Source organism: Nomascus leucogenys, chromosome 20 (genome assembly GCF_006542625.1).
Source record: "Nomascus leucogenys isolate Asia chromosome 20, Asia_NLE_v1, whole genome shotgun sequence".
Classification (NCBI taxonomy): Eukaryota; Metazoa; Chordata; class Mammalia; order Primates; family Hylobatidae; genus Nomascus; species Nomascus leucogenys.
In genome coordinates this window covers 83099298-83119595 of record NC_044400.1, presented here as the reverse complement: position 1 = coordinate 83119595, position 20298 = coordinate 83099298, and the positions used below count along the sequence as shown (strand labels likewise).

The 20298-nt window shown below is 47.3% G+C and overlaps 3 long non-coding RNA genes across 4 annotated transcripts in view; 2 read left to right on the top strand and 1 right to left on the bottom strand.

Annotated features, from left to right (window-relative positions):
- Positions 1–9416, top strand: part of LOC105738287 — a 21919-nt gene extending 12503 nt beyond the window's left edge. The window contains exons 3-4 of one of the 2 annotated variants that reach the window (XR_004027216.1): positions 8665–8859; positions 9344–9416. This is a non-coding gene — a long non-coding RNA (uncharacterized LOC105738287). Of the gene's footprint in view, positions 1–8664; positions 8991–9343 lie in introns of those variants that run through there. The other variant, XR_004027215.1, reaches the window with a different exon arrangement.
- Positions 9412–20298, bottom strand: part of LOC115831733 — a 24276-nt gene continuing 13389 nt past the window's right edge. The window contains exons 3-4 of the long non-coding RNA XR_004027218.1: positions 11827–11833; positions 9412–10386 (exon numbers count right to left, since the gene is read on the bottom strand). This is a non-coding gene — a long non-coding RNA (uncharacterized LOC115831733). The remainder of the gene's footprint in view (positions 10387–11826; positions 11834–20298) is intronic.
- Positions 14608–15136, top strand: LOC115831734. The gene is made up of 2 exons (XR_004027219.1): positions 14608–14704; positions 15046–15136. It is a non-coding gene; the product is annotated as an uncharacterized LOC115831734 (long non-coding RNA).

Sequence of the window (20298 nt, the reverse complement as noted above, 5' to 3'; positions counted from 1 at the left end):
CAGGTCCCTTTTCCCGTCCCCCCTGTAATGCAGGGCAGCTCAGCTGTGTCCTCCCAGCTCCTGTCTTCAAGCTTGAGCAGCTCCCTCCAGCATCTCCAGGTCATCAGACACCACCTTAGAAAGTTGTGGGGGTATTTTTAAAATGGGTTTTTCTTTTATGAGTTCAAGTTTAAGGGAGTCAATTTACTCGCTAGTTTTTCTATTTCTGCGTAACAAATTATCACCATTTTAATAACTTAAAACAACACAAATGCATTTTCTCCACTTTGTTTTTTTTCTTTTTCCTCTCTTTTTTTTTTTTTTTTGTTTTTGTTTTTGTTTGAGACGGAGTCTCGCTCTGTCACCAGGCTGGAGTGCAGTGGCGCCATCTCGGCTCACTGCAACCTCCACCTCCCAGGTTCAGTGATTCTCCTGCCTCAGCCTCCCGAGTAGCTGGGATTACAGGCACCCCCCACCATGCCCAGCTAATTTTTGTATTTCTGGTAGAGACAGGGTTTCACCATGTTGGCTAGGCTGGTCTCAAACTCCTGACCTCAGGTGATCCACCCGTTTTGGCCTCCCAGGGATTCCAGGCATGAGCCACCGTGCCTGGCCCTCTCTCCACTTTCTATGGGGTCAGTTGGGTCTTCTGCCCCTTGCGCCTCCAGGCCAAAATTAAGGCATCACCCAGAGCTGTGATCTGATCTGAGGCACAAGGGTCTCTTCCAGGGTTGTTCTGGTTGTTGACTTGTCAACGATCAGTTGTACGGCCGAGGCCTTCACCCTTTCCAGAAGTCACCACCCTTCCCAGGTGGCCCACACGGGCCAGTCTGCGTCCTTCCTGCTCCTGCTTCTGCTCGCTCCTCTCAGGGCTCACCTGATGAGGTCAGGCCCACCAGAGGAGCCCAGGAGCCGGCATGTGCTGGAGTCGACGTGCATTGCCTCCCGGAGCGGGTAGCTGCACTGCCAGGAGCTTTGCTGTTAGATACAGACATTGCCGAAAAGTAAATGATATGCACTTACAATAAAATAAAGCTTAGTTAAAACATAGGTAATAAATACTCGAAGCCGTTGCTTTCTAATTATTTTACTACATTTTACATTGCCTGCGTTCCTGAGGTCACTGATATCGGCTGTATCTGTAGGGGTAAAAGCCGTAATGGGCTACCATGGTCTCTTCCTAGCACCGTGCTCGGTGACTTTTTGTGTGTGGCTCTAAGTTGGCCACGAGGGGGGCATTTACACCACAGAAATTGGCAAATGCTACAAATGCAGGCTGGATTGTTGCTTTATTGACTGTCTAGATTTAATGAAGTTATGGGAAAATATGAGTAATGTAGATTAAATTTAAACATGTGTTGTGGCTGTAACCATTACATTGTGAATACAACCAAAAATCAAGGAAATGTTCTTCCAGTATTAGAAAACTGTCGTCTGACTCAGAAGAGGCACTCATGTCATTGATGAAGTGACATTCCAATGTCTTTGTGATTTCAATTATCTTTTACTTATTAACATAAATGAAAGTATGAACCACATTCAACGCAGAACTGCACTGTTCATTAATAATGTGAGGAAGCTCTCTGCTGGGTCAGATGATAATCACGTATTTATTCAAAGCCTGTTTTTGTGATACCATTGTTGGTGATACAATTATAAAAACTGAGAGTGGCCCAGGCGCAGTGGCTCACGGCTGTAATCCTGGCACTTTGGGAGACTGAGGCGGGCAGATCACTGGAGGTCAGGAGTTTGAGACCAGCCTGGCCAACATGGTGAAACCCCTTCTCTACTAAAACTATAAAAATTAGTCAGGTGCGGTGGTGCACACCTGTAATCCCAGCTACTTGGGAGGCTGAGGCAGGAGAATCACTTGAACCCAGGAGCCAGAGGTTGCAGTGAGCCGAGATCGCGCCACTGAACTCCAGCCTGGGTGACAGAGTGAGACTCGATCTCAAAACCAAACAAAAAACTGAGAGTAGATTTTGTAAGAAATAGCAAGTCACACTGGAGTGATAGGTACAAAACAAAAAACAGATAAGAATTTTAGCTTAAAATATATGTTTTTTTTTTTTTTTTTTTTTGAGACAGGTCTCACTCTGTCGCCCAGGCTGGAGTGCAGTGGCGCAATCTCAGCTCACTGCAAGCTCCACCTCCCAGGTTCATGCCATTCTCCTGCCTCAGCTTCCTGAGTAGCTGGGACTACAGGCGCCTGCCACCACACCTGGCTAATTTTTTGTATTTTCAGTAGAGATGGGGTTTCACTGTGTTAGCCAGGATGGTCTCGATCCCCTGACCTTGTGATCCACCCACCTCTGTCTCCCAAAGTGCTGGGATTACAGGCGTGAGCCACTGCGCCCGGCCTGTTATTTCTAAAATTATATGAAGAAATTACTGATGGAAATTTTATGTTGAACTCTCAAGTAGTAGCACGGATTTTAATAACATAAAATTATTTTTCAAATTTTTATCCCTAACCCACCAAGAAAACAGAATAACTTATGTTTTTTAAGTGTGACAATGGTAAAAACACAGAGAAAAGAATCCTGGTGCCCTTCACTCCTGCACTTGCTTGTTGATTTGTTACTGTCAGGCAGCCAGGGGTTGCCCCAGGCCTTGGGGTACAGCAGTTTGCAAAAGGACAGGGCTCCTGCCCACTGGAGGAGCGTGGTGGGAGAGATGGAGATGAATCACATCTTCACAAAAATACCCAGTTACAAACTGTAAGTCCAGCTGAAACATACAGGAGCACGTGGCAGGGGATGCTGTCTCATGGGGGCTGGGTGGAGTCCCCTTCACACAGGTGTCCCTGAGGCTCAGCCCTTGATTCTGTCCCTTCTGTCTATACTCACTCCCTTGGTGACCTAGTCTAGTTTTTCTTTTCTTCCTGCCTTTCTTTGTTTCTTTTTCTTTCTTTCTTTCTTTTCTTTCTTTCTTTCTTAACATTTGAAGGTTTTTTTTTTTCTTCAGCTTTTAAATTCAAGGGTACATGTGCAGGATGTGCAGGTTTGTTTCACGGGTAAATGTGTGCCATGGTGGCTTGCTGCACAATCCATCCCATCCCCTAGGTAAGAAGCCCAGCATCCATTAGCTATTCCTCCTGATGCTCTCCCTCTCCGTACCTGCCACCACCCTCCAACAGGCCCCAGTGTGTGTTGTTGCCCCCCACCCCATGTCCATGCATTCTCATCATTCAGCTCCCACTTATAAGTGAGAATACGTGGTGTTTGATTTTCTGTTCCTGCATTAGTTTGCTGAGGATAATGGCTTCCAACTCCATCCAGGTCCCTGCAAAAGGACATGATCTCATTCCTTTTGATGGCTGTATAGTATTCCATGGTATAAATGTACCACATTTTCTTTATTCAGTCTATCGTCAATGGGCATTTAGGTTGATTTCATGTCTCTGCTATTGTGAATAGTCCTCAGTGAACATATGTGTGTATGTATCTTTATAATAGAATGATTCATATTCTTTTCTTTTTTTTGAGACAGAGTCTCACTCTGTCACCAGGCTGGAGTGTGGTGGCACGATCTCTGCTCACTGCAACCTCCACCTCCTGCGTTCAAGCGATTCTCCTGGCTTAGCCTCCTGAGTAGCAGGGACTACAGGTGCTTGCCACCATGCCTAGCTAATTTTTGTATTTTTAGTAGAGACAGGGTTTCACCATGTTGGCCAGGATGGTCTCGATCTCTTGACCTCGTGATCCACCCGCTTCAGCCTCCCGAAGTGCTGGGGTTACAGGCGTGAGCCACCGCGCCCGGCCAGAGTGATTTCTATTCTTTTCAGTATACACCCATCAATGGGATTGCTGGGTCGAATGGTGTTTCTGCCTGTAGGTCTTTGAGGAATTGCCACACTGTCTTCCACAATGGTTAAACTAATTTACACTCCCACCAACAGTGTAAAAGCATTCCTTTTTCTCCACAATCTTGCCATCTTAGCATCTCTTATTTTTTGACTTTTTAATAACAGTCAGTCTGACTGGCGTGAGATGGTATCTCACTGTGGTTTTGATTTGCATTTCTCTAGTGATTAGTCATGTTGAGCTTTTTTCATAGGTTTATTGGCCACATGTATGTCTTCTTTTGAAAAGCGTCTGTTCATGTTCTTTGCCCACTTTTTAATGGAGTTGGTTTTTTCTCATAAATTTAAGTTCCTTGTAGACTCTGGATATCAGGCCTTTGTCAGTTGGATAGATTGCAAACATTTTCTCCCATTCTGTAAGTTGTCTGCTCACTCTGATGCTACTTTCTTTTGCTGTACAGAAGTTCTTTAGTTTAATTTGATCCCATTTGTCAATTTTTGCTTTTGCTGCTATTGCTATTGGCATTTTGGTCATAAAATCTTTGCCCATGACTATGTCCTGAATGGTATTGCCTGAATTTTCTCCTAGGGTTTTTATAGTTTTGGGTTTTATAATACATTTAAGTCTTTAATCCATCTTGAGTTAATTTTTGTATAAGGTATAAGGAAGGGGTCCAGTTTCAATTTTCTGCATATGGCTAGCGAACTCTCCTAGCACAATTTATTAAATAGGGAATCCTCTCCCCATTGCTTGTTTTTGTCAGGTTTGTCAAAGATCAAATGGTTGTAGATGTGTGGTCTTATTTCTGAGTTTTCTATTCTGTTCCATTGGTCTATGTGTCTGTTCTTCTACCAGTATCATGCTGTTTTGTTTACTGTAGCCTTGTAGTATAGTTTGAAATTGGGTAGCATGATGCCTCCAGCTTTGTTCTTTTTGCTTAGGATTATCTTGGCTATTTGGGTTCTTCTTTGGTTCCATGTGAATTTTAAAATAGTTTTTTTTTTTTCTAATTTTGTGAAGAATGTCCATGGTGGTTAGATGGGAATAGCATTGGATCTATAAATTACTTTGGGCAGTATGGCCATTTTCACGATATTGATTCTTCCTATCCATGAGCACAGAATGTTTTTCCATTTATTTGTGTCATCTCTGATTTATTTGAGCAGTGGTTTGTAGTTCTCCTTGAAGAGGTCCTTCATTTCCCGTGTTAGCTGTATTCCTAGGTATATTTTTTGTGTGTGTGGCAATTGTGAATGGGAGTTCATTCATGATTTGGTTCTCTGCTTGCCTGTTGTCGGTATACAGGAATGCTAGAGATTTTTGCACATTGATTTTGTATCCTGAGACTTTGCTGAAGTTGTTTATCAGCTTAAGAGGCTTTGGGGCTGAGACAATAGGTTTTTCTAGATATAGAATTATGTCATCTGCAAACAAAGATAATCTGACTCCCTTTCTTCCTGTTTGAATACGCTTTATTTCTTTTTCTTGCCTGATTGCCCTGGCCAGAACTTCCACTACTATGTTGAATAGGAGTGGTGAGAGAGGATATCCTTGTGCTGTTTTTCAAGGGGAATGCTTCCAGCTTTTGCCCATTCAGTTTGATATTGGCTGTGAGTTTGTCATATATGGCTTTTATTATTCTGAAGTATGTTCCTTCAATACCTAGTTTATTGAGAGTTTTTAACATGAAGGGATGTTGAATTTTATCAATGGCCTTTTCTGCATCTATTGAGATAAATATGTGGTTTTTGTCTTTGGTTCTGTTTCTGTGATGAATCACAGTTATTGATTTGTGTATATTGACCCAGCCTTGCATCTCTGAGATGAAGCCAACTTGATCGTGGTAGATAAGCCTTTTGATGTGCTGCTGGATTTGGTTTGCCAGTATTTTACTGAGGATTTTCGCATCAATGTTTGTCAAGGATATTGGCCTCAAGTTTTCTTTTTTTCTTGTATCTCTGCCAGGTTTGGGTATCAGGATGATGCTGGCCTCACATAATGAGTTAGGAAGGAGTCCCTCCTTTTCAATTTTTTTGGAATAGATTCAGTAGAGTAGTACCAGCTCTTCTTTGAACCTCTGGTAGAATTCAGTTGTGAATCTGGTCCTGGGCCTTTTTTGGTTGGTAGGCTGTTTATTATTGCCTCAATTTTAGAACTCGTTATTGGTCTATGCAGGGATTCAATTTCTTCCTGGTTCAGTCTTGGGAGGGTATATGTGTCCAGGAATGTATCCATTTCTTCTAGATTTTCTAGTTTATGTGCGTAGAGGTGTTTCTAGTATTCTTTGATAGTTGTTTGTATTTCTGTGGGGTCAGTGGTGATATCCCCCTTATTATTTCTGATTGTGTTTATTTGATTCTTCTCTCTTCTCTTATTAGTCTAGCTAGTGGTCTATCATATTAATTTTTTCAAAAACCCAGCTCCTGGATTCGTTGATTTTCTTGAAGGGTTTTGGGCATCTCTATCTTCTTCAGTTCAGCTCTGATCTTGGTTATTTCTTGTCTTCTGCTAGCTTTGGGTGGGGCTTGTTTGCTCTTGGTTCTCTAGTTCTTTTAGTTGAGATGTTAGGTTGTTAACTTGAGATTTTTCTAGCTTTTCAGTGGGGGCATTTAGTGCTATAAATTTTCCTAACACTATTTTAGCTGTGTCCCAGAGATTCTGGTACATTGTCCCTTGTTCTCATTAGTTTCAAAGAACTTCTCGATTTCTGCCTTAATTTCATTATTAAGAGTCTTTCAGGAGCAGGTTGTTCAGTTTGCATGTAGTTCAGTGGTTTTGAGTGAATTTCTTAATCTTGAGTCTTAATTTGATTGCACTGTGGTCTGAGAGACTGTTATGATTTCAGTTCTTTTCCATCTGATGAATTGTTTTGCTTCCGATTATGTGATCAATTTTAAAGTAAGTGCCATGTGGCAATGAGAAGATTGTGTATTCTGTTATTTTGGGGTGGATAATTCTGTAGATATCTATCAGATCCACTTGATCCAGAGCTGAGTTTAGGTCCTGAATATCTTTGTTAATTTTCTGTCAATGATCTGTCTAATATTGTCAGTGGGGTGTTAAAGTCTTCCCCTATTATTGTGTGAGAATCTAAGTCTCTTTGTAGATCTCTAAGAACTTCCTTTATGAATCTAGGTGCTCCTGTATTTGGTGCATATATATTTAGGATAGTTAGTTCTTGTTGAAATGAACCCTTTACCATTGTGTAATGCCCTTCTTTGTCTTTTTTGCTTTTTGTTGGTTTAAAGTCTGTTTTGTCGAAAACTAGGACTGCAACCTCTATTTTTTTCTATTTTTCATTTGCTTGGTAAATTTTTATCCATCCTTTTATTTTGAGCCTATGTGTATCTTCGCATGTAAGATGGGTCTCTTTATTTTATTATTATTATTATTATTATTTTAGATGGAGTCTCACTCCGTCACCCAGGCTGGAGTGCAGTGGCGTGATCTCAGCTCACTGCAAGCTCTGCTTCCCGGGTTCATGCCATTCTCCTGCATTAGCCTCCTGAGTAGCTGGGACTACAGGCACCTGCCACCACGCCCGGCTAATTTTTTGTATTTTTTTCTGATGGGTCTTGGCTCTTTATCCAGCTTGCTACTCTGTGTCTTTTAATTGGGGCATTTAGCCAGTTTATATTTAAGGTTAATATTGTTTTGTGTGGATTTGATCCTGTCATCATGATGCTAGATGGTTATTTTGCAGACTTGCTTATGTAGTTGCCTCATAGTGTCACTGGTCTGTGTATTTCAGTGTGTCTTTATAGTGGCTGGTAACAGTTTTTCCTTTCCATATTTAGTGCTTCCTTCAGGAGCTCTTGCAAGGTAGGCCTGGTGGTGACGAATTCCCTCAGCATTTGCTTGTCTGAAAGATCTTATTTCTACTTTGCTTATGACACTTGGTTTGGTTGGATATGAAATTCTGGGTTGGAAATTCTTTTCTTTAAGAATGTTGAATATTGGCCCCCAATCTCTTCTGGCTTGTAGGGTTTCCACTGAGAGGCCTACTGTTAGTCTGATGAGTTTCCCTCTGTAGGTGGCCTGGCCTTTCTCTCTGGCTGCTCTTAACGCTTTTTCTTTCATTTCAATCTCGGAGAATCTGATGATTATGTGTCTCGGGGTTGATCTTCTCATACAGTATCTTACTGGGGTTCTCTGCATTTCCTGAAGTTGAATGTTGGCCTGTCTTGCTAGGTTGGAGAAGTTCTCCTGGATGATATCCTAAAGTATGTTTTCCAGTTTGGCTCCATTCTCCCCATTTCTTTGAGGTACCCCACTCAGATGTAGGTTTGGTCTCTTTACATAATCCCATATTTCCCAGAGGTTTTTTTCATTGCTTTTCATTCTTTTTTGTTGTTGTTGTTCTTGTCTGCCAATCTTACTTCAGAAATACAGTCTTCAGGCTCTAAGATTCTTTCTTCTACTTGGCCTATTCTGCTATTGGTACTCGTGGTTCCATTGAGAAGTTCTCAGGTTGTGTTTTTCAGCTCCATCAGGTCAGTTATGTTTCTCTCTAAACTGGCTATTCTGGCTATCAGCTCCTGTATTGTCTTATCGTGATTCTTAGCTTCTTTGCATTGGGTTACAAATGCTCCTTTAGCTCAGCGAAGTTTGTTATTACCCACCTTCTGAAGCCTACTTCTGTCAATTCAGCCATCTCAGCCTCAGCCCAGTTCTGTACCCTTGCTGTAGAGGTGTTGCAGTCATTTGGAGGAGAAGAGGCCCTCTGAGTTTTCAGCATTTTTGCATTGATCTTTTCTCATCCTTGTGGGCTTCTCTACCTTCAATCTTTGAGGTTGCTAACCTTTGAATGGGGTTTTTGTGGGGACTGTTTCGCTGATGTTGTTGTTGTTGTTATTTTCTGTTTGTTTTCTTTTAACAGTCAGGCCACTCTACCATAAGATGGCTGCAGTTTGCTGGGGTCCACGCCAGACTCTAATTGCCTTGGTTTTTCCCATACCTGGAGGTATCACCGGTGAAGACTGAGAAACAGCAAAGATGACAGCCAGCTCCTTCCTCTGGAAGCTCTGTCCCAGGGGGTACTGATCTGTTGCCAGCCTGAACACACCTGCAGGAGGTGGCTATAGAGACCTGTTGGGGGATCTCACCTAGTCAGGAGAAATGGGATCAGGGACCTGCTTAAAGAAGCAGTCCTGGCTGGGCGCGGTGGCTCACGCCTGTAATCCCAGCACTTCGGGAGGCCGAGGTGGGCGGATCACTAGGTCAGGAGATCGAGACCATCCTGGCTAACACAGTGAAACCTCGTCTCTACTAAAAATACAAAAAACTTAGCCATGCGTGGTGGCGGGTGCCTGTAGTCCCAGCTACTCGGGAGGCTGAGGCAGGAGAATGGTGTGAACCCAGGAGGCGGAGCTTGCAGTGAGCCGAGATTGCACCATGTCACCTCCAGCCTGGGCAACAGAACGAGACTCCGTCTCAAAACAAAACAAAACAAAACAAAAGCAGTCCTGCTGCTTTTTCATAGAGCAGGTGTGCTGCGTTTTGTTGTGGGGGTTGGGGGGGAGGTCCTTCCTAATCCACACCATTTGTATTCTCCAAAGCTAGCAGGCTGGAATGACTAAGTCAACCAAACTACAGAGATGGTGGCTGCGCCTCCCCACAGGAGCTCTATCCATAGAACCCTGGCTGGAGTGGCTGAAGCCCCTGCAGGGAGGACCCACCCAGTGAGGAGAAGTGGATGGGATCACACTTAAAGAACCACTTTGGCCATGATCTGGCAAGGCAGCTGTGCTGCCTGTGGGGGACCCCTTCTCATCTGAACCACTTGTGTTCTCCAAAGTCTGCAGGCTGGAACGGCTGAGTCTACCGAATTGCAGAGATGGCAGCCACCCCTCCCCTGGGAACTCGGACCCTTATCAGGCAGAGTCCAGCCTGTTGCTGTTGGCTGGCTGGGATTCCAAGCCAGTGGGTCTTAACTTGTGATGTGCCATGAAAGTGAGGACTGCGGAATGATTCTGCTTGGCTCCATGGAGTCAGCCCTCTTCCCAGGAATCTGGAAGGATGGATTTCCCACCTTGCCAGGGATCCTGGGGCCGGAGTATGTAAAACGCCTGGGTCTCTCTGTGTGGCTGAGTGGCTGCTCTGCTGAAGTTCCACAAAGCTCTGTGTATCGGGCCCAAGCGCTTTGTGGTGGGGGCTCATGAAGGGATCTCCTGATCCACGGTTGCAAAGATCCATGGGAGAAGCATGATTTCCCAGCAGGGTCCACAATCGCTCACCACTTCCTTGGCTGGTGGTGGAGGTTCCTTTGGCTCCGTGCCACTGCTGAGTGGGCCATTGACCCTCCCACCACTTCTTTTCATTCTCCGTGGGTCGAGTTGTTTGCCTAGTTAGTCCCAATGTGAGAACCTGGATATTTCAGTTGAAGGTGCTGAATTCACTCACCCGTTTTCATTCTTCGCTGTAAGTGCCTCAGACCGCAGCTGTTTCTAATCAGCCATCTTGGATTCACCTGAAGGTTATTTTAAAGTCATCTAGTTTCATGGCTTTAAGAAACACCTGTATTCTGGCCACTCCCAAATTCATATTTCAGCTCAGATCTTTCCCTGGGCCTCCAGATAAGACAGATCCGCGTGTCCAACATCTCCCACCCATAACGTCGAAACTCAAGCGTCTGTTCTGCTCACACAGATCAGACCCACCCTGTTGTCCCCTGTTTGGGGACTGGAAACCCCTACTTTGCTCTGGCCAGAAACCTCAGGGACATCCTCTACGCCCCCCACTCACAGCCAGGCAGCAAATTCTGTGGCCTCCAACCTCGACGTGCATCGGATCCTGACGGACCCCTGCATTTCTGACCTGGGTGCTGAAGGAGCCACCCCTGGTCTTCAGTCTATTCCAAAGGAGCAGCCAAAATTAGCCTTCAAAATTTTAAGTCAAGTACATCATCCTGTGCTCAAAATGGCTTTGGGCTCATTCGGAGTAAAAGCTGAAGTCACTAAAGGAGACTGAGTCACTGTGTGAGCTTGTCTCTATCCACCCCCAGCCCTGCGTCAGCCTCCGCCTCTGACAGCCACAGGGCTGCCCCTCCCCCTCTTGATGTCTTTACCCAGACATTGCGCAGGGAGGCCTTCTCTGACTCAAAGTGCACCCCCAGGGCTCCCAGTCTCTTTTCTCAGCTCTATTTTTCCCCATAAAGGAATCACCTTTGTGTTGTAGAAGTCACTTGTTTGCGATGTTTATCTTTCCCATAAGCTCTGGAAGACAGTTTTGTCTCTTTTGTTCACTGATGTTCCCAGGAGGAAGAACAGTGGCTAGCACAAGGTAGGTGCTCCATGAGTATTTGTGGAATGAACTAGCTAAACAGTTTAAGTAATTAAAATCCGTGGATGGAACCTTAAGCTCTTTGCTAGGATGGGCTACGGTGAAACGCCCTTCATTACCCAAATCCTCCGCACACCTGCTACTCACCAGGGTCGCTGACGGGAGTGAGGGGCAGGGCCTGGTGTCCAGGCCTGGGGTGCTGGATTTCGTTCTGCTCACACAGATCAGACCCACCCTGTTTCCCCCTGTTTGGGGACTGGAAACCCCAACCTTGCTCTGGCCAGAAACCTCAGGGACATCTTCTGTGTACTGGGAGACTGCTAGGACGTCTTGATCAGGAAAATGATGGGACCAGATCGGTCGTTTCAGAAAAATCTCACTGGCCACAGCATGGAAGAAGGATGGGGTGGACGAAGCTGAGGTTTGGGCCACTCTCGCCGCTTGGTCCCCACACACGGCTCTGCCTTGTTTCTGCTCAGGCCTGGGCACTGGCAGCCGCCCTGCTGGGCAGATCAAGGCAGCGAAAGCATTTGTTCTCCAAAATGCTGACGGGAGATGGCTTGCCCCAGCCACCTTGGTCGTGAAAGAGGAATTTCAAAAGCAGTTGCCGAGGATCCCACTAGGCTTCAAGAACACGTGGCCTCTCTCAAATTCAAGGCGCCAAAGGTGGGGGCGGACTGAAGGGACGTGAGGGAGCCCCACGGGACAGACGGGGGCAAGCGGCCCAGCCAGGCCACAGGGGCTGCCTCAGCCCAGTCACCTCCCTCCTCGGGCGTTTGTTCTGCCCCTTTCTACCCAAAGCCGGCCATCCCCCTGCCCTATAACAACCCACCCATGTCTCTGTCGAGGGCAGCAGGCACCCCAGGCTGCTAAGACATGCACTCTGAGCGCCCTCCCAGCCCAGGAACTGTCCCCAAGGTCCAGCTGCCCTGGGGCCCTAAGCAGCCACTCCCACTTCTTGTCATCACAGCCGATTAAGGACCTGCAGATGAGGGCATCCTATCCCACCCCAGCCCTGGGGGCTATGTTCAGGCCAGGAGAAGCCACCAAACACTGCCACCATCTTCCTGGCTCCAGAGGCTCTGTGCCAACACCAGGCCCCCTTGGGCCCACCTAGCCCACAGACCTTGCAGGCAGGTGCATGAGCAGGTGCATCCATCTCATGGACTCTGATGGGCTGTCAGGAAGGATGCAGGTAGAGCCCAGGTCTTGCCCAGCAGGTGCAGTTCCAAGGCTGCCTCTGGGTGGCGTGCTTGGACCAGTCAGGTGCCCTGTGTTCGCCTAACACCGCAGAACCCATTTCCAGCTGCCAGGGCGATGCAAGCCAGTGGAAGCACAAACGCAGTCATTGCTCAGCCCTGCCCAGGCCTCGAGGGTGGAGGGTCAGGGACCTCTGCACAAAGGCTTTGATCCCCCAAATACACACAGACCCCCACTTTCCTTGTTAGTTTTCTAACACTGCCATTGCAAGCTACCACAGAGTAGGTGACTTCAGCAGCGGAAATGTGTCCTCTGACCATTCTGAAGGCTGAGCGTCCGGGATGAAGACGTTGGCGGATGTGGTCTCCACAGAAGCCTCTCCTTGGTCTGCAGACAGCTGCTGTCTCGCTGCCTCTTCACGTGGTCTTCCCTCCACGTGTGCTCACCCAGGGGACTCTGTGTGACCGGGTCTCCTTGTCTTACAGGAATGCCAGTCATGTTGAATTAGAGCCCCACCTTCATGCCTCATTTCTACTTATCACCTCTTTATTTTTAAAATTTATTTATTTTATTTATTTATGTCTTTTTTGAGACTGAGTCTCACTCTATTGCCCAGGCTGGAGTGCAGTGGCACAATCTCGGCTCACTGCAACCTCCACCTTCTGAGTTCAAGCGATTCTCTTGCCTCAGCCTCCCGAGTAGCTGGGATTACAGGTACATGCTACCACACCCAGCTATTTTTTTGTATTTTAGTAGAGACAGGGTTTTGCCATGTGGGCCAGGCTGGTCTTGAACTCCTGAGCTCAGGCAATCCACCCGCCTCGGCCTCCCAAAGTGCTGGGATTATAGGCGTGAGGCACTGTACCCAGCCTAAATCACCTCTTTAAAGATCTTACCTTCAAATATGATCACATCATGAGGTACCGGGGGCTGGGACTTCAACATATGAATTTTGTGGGACACAATTTCAATCCATAACACTGACGTAAGGTTCTTGCACTGCATGTGAAGTGGTATAATATGTAAATGTGACAATTCATAGAGAAAGAAATGTCTTTTCAACCAGTGATGCTGGAACTATTGAATATGCATGTGCAAAAAGAAAAAGCCTCAATCTATACCCGGACCACATATAAAAATAACTCAAAATGCACTGTAGACGTAAATGTCACACCTAAGACTACACAGTTTCTAGAAGTAAACATACGCGAACATTTCTGTGATCTTGAGTGGACAAAGATTTTTTAGCCATGATATCAAAAGCATCATCTATAAAAACTATAAACCAGCACAACTTTTCTTCAGGGTTAAGCATTGCCTCTTTTTTTCCAAAAGAAGAAAAAAATGCATTGTGGTAAAATACATAAACATAAAATGTACCATCTTAACCATTTTAAGTATGCAATTCAGAGGTATTAAATATGTCATGATGGCTGCACATCATGAATATATTCAACATGTAAAAGGTTTAATATGTAAAAGGATGTAAAAGGTTTCATCTCCAGAACCTTTTAGTCTTCCCAAACTGAAGCTCGCCACCATTAAACATTCACTTCCCCCTCTCCCGTCCCCACCCCGGCACCCACCATTCCACTTTCTGTCTCTGGGAATGTGACCTGTGACTGCTCCAGGGACCTCTTACGTGGAATTACACAGTATTTGCCCTTTTGTGTAGGCTTATTTTAGTCAGCGCAATGTCCTCAAGGTTCATCCGTGCTGTGGTGGGTCTCGGAATCTCCCTCCTTTTTAAGGCTGAATAACATCCCATCGTATGAATGGGCCACATTTTCTCATCCACTCGTCCCTTGACAAAGGCTTGGGTTGCTTTCATGTTTTAGCTGTTGTGAATAGTGCTGCTATGAACACGGTGTACAAACGTGTCTTTGAGACCTGTGGGGTGGTTTATGGTACAGAATTGCGTCTGCTTTTCTGCAGCTGTAAACAGAGGGAATTGTTTTCACTACTTACTTTGTCAAGATTTATTTCACCAGAAATTGGGAGAGCTGGCAGGTTTTTTTTTCAAAGGGATACTGTCTTGCTCTGTAGCCCAGGCTGGACATGAACTCCTGGGCTGCAGTGATCCTCCTGCCTCAGCTCCCGAGCAGCTGGGACCACAGGCACACACCACATGCCCAGCTAACTGGCAGGTTTTAAGGCCAGGTGTAGGAATTCCATTAATTAATTCTAAGAGGGAAAAAAGACCAGAGTGGGAAGTTCAAAATTGACAGAACATAAAAAAGCCAGAAATATGTTATTGACCCATGGAAGATTGACACATGGAAGATGGACCCATGGAAGACTGACACAAGGAAGATGATTGACCCATGGAAGACTGACACATGGAAGACTGACACAAGGAAGATGATTGACACATGGAAGATGATTGACACATGGAAGATGATTGACACATGGAAGATGGGATGTGCCCTGTTTTGCAGGTACAGCGCACAGGTCCTGGTGAGACCGCTGAGGAGGGAGTGTGGCGTGGAGGAGCCCTGCCCCTTCAGGCTCAGGTGGGGGCGTGAGGGTGGAGCCTGAGGCAGAGTCAGTGAAGAGCAAGAGGAAGGTGCGGAAGGGGGTCAGGGGAACACAGAGCCCCTGAGGAGCTTAGCAGTGAGGGTTGTGGGAGGGCGTCTGAGCACCTTTGTGTCGGTGGGGAGGCGACCTACCCAGAGAGAGCTGTTGATGCAGCAAAACCCTCAAAGTGGTGACAGGGTGGTAGCGTAAGCCAGGAGGGATGGGAGAGAGGGAGACACAGGGGATGAAGGTCTCATTGCAGGTGCTGAGTATCAACGTCATCCGTGCAGCTGAGAACCCGGCTCCCTTGCTGATGGAAAAAATTAAAATTAAAGCTTCACTGATCATCCTAATGCTGTCTCAATGGACTCCTTCGCCTTCCCCCAGATTTTCAGTCACATCATCTAAATAACAATGAGAAGTTCATCTCTCCCTCCCCGGAATTTAGGCTCCAGATTCCTGTTTCCTCTCTTCCAAAGTAACATTAGGGACAGTGTTATGGCAGTTGTCTCAGACTGGCACCGCGGGACGTCTGTGAAGATGACACAATCCCTCCCTTCGCCTCGTGCCTCTGCGATGAGACTCTGCTGCTCTGTTATCAAAAGGTGAAGCCTTTTCTCTGCCCCTTGGATCCAGGCTGGGCTGTGACTTACCTTGACCCACAGAGAGTGCCAGAGGAGCCAGGAGGGACCGTCCCAGGGAAGGCCTCCAGGCCGCTCAGCTCTGCTCCTGCCTTGCAGAACCTTGCCTGAAGGCTGTGAGGCAGCCAGCTCTAGTCCTCTGGAGTAGCAGCAGCTGCGTGGAGCAGCTGAGGCCTCCTGGACCAACCAGTCAGGGGCGGGCGCCAGCTGCCAGGCTCATGAGAGGTGTTGCCACATCCAGCCCAGGACAGCTGCCAGATGGCCAAGCTGCACAGTAACCATAGAGAACTGCCCAGCTGAGCCCAGCCCAAAAGCCTGACCCACAGAATCATGAGCAAATAAAATTGTTTAACCCACTAAATTTGGGAGCAGTTTGCTATGCAGCAAAAGACAGCTGATACTCCAGGACTGCCTAGAAAACAGCCTGGGGCAAGGGTTAAGCGTGAATCATTTATTAAGGAGATACAATTCCAGGCAGTAGTGATTCAGGGAAGAATTGGCAGCAAAGCCAGGAACAGCGTTCGTGTCTCACACCTGGCTTGTGACAAGCTGCAAAGAGACGCAACGGGTTGCTCAGCACGTGTGCTCTCGGCCGCTTGCAGGGCGGCATTTCACCCCTGTCTAGAAATGGCAGAAAAGAACAGCCAAGAGGGAGATGATGCCCTCCCAGCCCCCGTGATGGGTCAGCACCAGGTGGCACCACAGGGACCCAGGTGGGCCAGGCGGAGGTGGCTGAGGCAGAGACCAGGAACCTGGGGACAGCGGCCCTAGGACCATCTAAGGGGAGAGACTATACAAGCAAAACCTGTGCACCGTCGGAAAGTGAGGAAAGCATCACGCCTTCACCTGCACGCAGAGGCTGGGTGTGAAGTGTCGGGGGAGCAGGTGCTGGTCTTTCTCAGTCACGCCTTCACCTGCACGCAGAGGCTGGGTGTGAAGTGTCGGGGAGCAGGTGCTGGTCTTTCTCAGTCACGCCTTCACCTGCACGCAGAGGCTGGGTGTGAAGTGTCGGGGAGCAGGTGCTGGTCTTTCTCGGTCACACCTTCACCTGCACGCAGAGGCTGGGTGTGAAGTGTCGGGGAGCACGTGCTGGTTTTTCTTGGGAATGCTATTTCCATTCAAGAGCTTTATGCTGGGCCAGGCACAGTGGCTCATGCCTGTAATCCCAGCACTTTGGGAGGCCAAAGCGGGCAGATCACTTGAGGCCAGGAGTTCAAGACCAGCCTGGGCAATATGGTGAAACGAAACCTTGTTTCTACTAAAAATACAAAAATTATCTGGGTGTGATGGCCCAGGCCTGTAGTCCCAGCTAACACTAATGCATAGTATTAGTTTCTTTATTCCCAAGTGCATCCATGTCAGATAAGCTGCCGATTCTTTTCTCCAAGAGCCCCTCCTCCCAGGCTGTGTCTTTGCCCTCTGTAGCTGGGCGAAGGCTCCTTCCTGGGTTCTGGGCTCTGTCTTAATCATGCCAGTGCCTCCCTCCAGGGTTAACTCTCTGGGGAAGCCACCTGGGTCCTGCCTCACTCTGATGAGGTGGTGTTAAAATGCCAGAGCATAGGAAGCCTGGCTCCATTGTGGTCTAGCAGCGAGCACCACAGCTAGAATGAGGCAGGTGTAGCTCCTGGGACAAGGTGCCACCGGTGGCCACCTGGAGAGCAACCAGTTGAGGGAAGGTCCTGGCACGGCTGTGGCTCAGGCATTGGGGAGGCATGGGGCGGAGGGTGGCTGGGCATCGCCAGGTGGTGGATGCCGGTGGAAGAGCAACAGGAAACTGAAGGCAGATGCCAACTGTGAGAGCCCGAGGGGCCCCTGAAGAGAGGCACTCATCTCCTCCGAGGAAGGGCGGCCGGGCCGAGTGGACAGCGCAGGCCCCAGTTGTGAGTGACAATGCCCCAGGGCGTTTAACTGCTCAGCCAAGGCAGGGCTGGGGTGAAGGGACTTCTGGCTGCATCAGCCGCCCTGCCATGGAGAAGCTTCTGGACTGAGAGGTACCGGAGGGTTGTTTGCTGGAGGCACAGCCAAAGCCCCCCTTGGAGTCAGCCCTGTGTGATGGGGGACAGTGCACCACCTTCCAGGTACACGAAACCCAGGGCGCCGTGTGACATCCAACGCCACCAGGAAGACCAGCATGAGCCTGGAACCAAGAGGCAGAAGTGGGGTGCTCTACTCCCTCCCCCCAGGGACCCTTGGGGCCTGGTGCTTCCTGACCCTAAAACACTGGCTGGCGAGGCTGGGGGTCCTCATCTCCTAAGGGGGCATGCTGTTAACAGGGGCCACGACTCAGGTCCTTGCTGCCGGGAACTGGGACTCTGGTGTCCAGGGTTGAGGCGGGAGAGGAGTGGCTGTCTTGGTGGAGCAGCTGGGCCCGAGCAGCAGAGGATGTGGGGCAGCTGCACACAGGCAGGAAGGCACCTCATGGGGCCAGGCCAACCTCAGGGCACCCTTGCCCTGCATCACTGTGCTGGGCAGGTGCAGCCACCCCTAACCCAGTAAGAGTGTGATCATTAGGGGTTCAGTCCCCTCACGTAGCCAGGGAAGACCCCAAGACCTACAGAAGTGATAGTCAAGGGAGAGGAGGTGAAAAGCGAGGATGGAGGAAGAAGAGAGACCCTGTCATGGCCCAGTGAGAAGCGATGATGGAGGCCAGCTGCAGGGCTGGAGGCTGTGGCGTGCCCCACTAACTGTGCAAAGCCTTCTCTCGGGGACAGGCCCCAGGAACCATGAGGAGCTCCTTCACCGGCGTGGATGGAAAAGTTGGACTGTGTGGCCTGGGGCATGGACTGGCTGCCATGGTGCCTGCTCAGACCTCCCTTCTAGAGACCCACACTGAGGAGTGGGGCCACGGCCTCCAGGCATCCCCGCCACCCACTCAGCAGAATTGGAGTTGTCTCATTCTGCTCAGGCTGCCATAACAAAATACCACCCCGACCCAGTCTCTGACACAGCAGACACTTATTTCTCATAGTTCTGGAGGCTGGGAGTCCAAAATCAGGGTGCCAGCACGGTCAGGTTCTGGTGAGGGCTCTCTTCCTGGCTTACAGACAGCCGCCTTCTTGCTGTATCCTCACATGGCCTTTCTTTGATACATGTGTGGTGGAGGATCTCATCCTCTTTTTAGAAAGCCACCAGTGGTGTTGAATTAGGACCCCACCCTTGTGATCTCATTGCACCTCAGTTACCTCCTAAAAGCCTTTTCTGCAAACAGTCACATTTGAGGTCAAGGCACAATAAATAAACTTTTGCGGAGACAATTCAGTCATATCTGACTGAGCTTGTTTAAGTCTCCAACCATGATCATGGATTCATAGCTTTCTCCTTGTGGTTTTTGCCTCACATGGTTTGATTCATATCCCTTAAGGATTGTTATGTCTTCTTGAACAACTCGACTCCTTTATCATTATGGAATGCTTTCTCTTCATCCCTGGTAGCTTTCTTTGCTCTGAAGTCCACCTTGTCTGAAATTAAAATAGCTACTCCTGCTTTCTTTTCTTCAGTGTAAACATGGTGTCTCTTTCTCCACTCATTTACTTTTAGTCTATACGTATCTAACTGTAAAGTGTGTTTCTTGTAGACAATATATAGTTGGGTATCATTTTTTATCCACTCTGATATAAAAATCTCTGTTTTTTTTGTTTGTTTGTTTGTTTGGTTTTGTTTTTCGGAGTCTCGCTGTGTCGCCAGGCCGAAGTGCAGTGGCGCCATCTCGGCTCACTGCAACCTCCGCCTCCTGGGTTCAAATGATTATCCTCCTGGGTTCAAAATTTCTTCTGCCTCAGCCTCCCGAGTAGCCGGGACTACATGTGCATGCCACCATGTTTGTTTTTTTTAAGTAGAGATGAGATTTCACCATGTTGGCCAGGATGGTCTTGATCTCTTGACCTTGTGGTCTGCCTGCCTCAGCTTCCCAAAGTGCTGGGATTACAGGCATGAGCCACCGCACCCTGCCAAAAATCCCTGTTTTTTTAATTGTTGCATTTAGACCATTGATGTTCAAAGTAATTATTCATATAATTGGATTAATATCTGCCATTTTGTTACCGTTTTCTATTTGTTGCCTTTGTTCTTTTTTCCTGTTTTTTTTCCCACTTTTTTCTGCCTTCTGTGATTTTAATTGAGCATCTTATATGCTCAGTTCCATTTCTCTCCTTTCTTAGAATATCAATTAGTGATTGCACTAGAATTTGCAATATCATCCCCAATTAATCCAAGTCTACTTTCAAACACTCCACTGCTTCACAGATAACATGAGTTCCTTACAGCAACAACATAATCTTAATTCCTTCTTCATGTCCTTTGCATGATTTATGCCATTTGTTTCCATCATGTCTAAGCATACATGAGCGTATATGTACGTAAGACACATGCAAGATACATAAGGAACCATACATAATTGAATGCATTGTTGTTATTATTTAGAGCTGTTATCTGTTAGATCAGCTAAGAAGAAGCATATTAACAATTTTATTTTACCTCACTATTCCTTCTTTGGTGTTCCTCCTTTCTTTATGTGGATTTGAGTTTCTGATCTATGTTACTTTCCTCTCTCTAAAAAGCTTCTTTTAATATTTTTGCAAGGCAAGTCTACTGACGACAAATTCCCTCAATTTTTGTTTTCCTGAAAAAGTCTTTATTTCTCCTTCACTTTTGAAGGATAATTTCATGGGGTGCACAATTTTAGCTTGGTGGGTTTTTTTCTCTCAACACTTTAAATATCTCACTCCGCTCTCTTCCTGCTGCGTGGTGCTGTGGTTCGGATGTCCTCTCCAAAAGTCCTGTTGAAATTTAATTGCCATTGTGACAATATTGAGAGATGGGACCCCTGAGAGGCGATTAGCTCCTGAGGGCCTCACCCTCGTGAACAGATCAGTGCC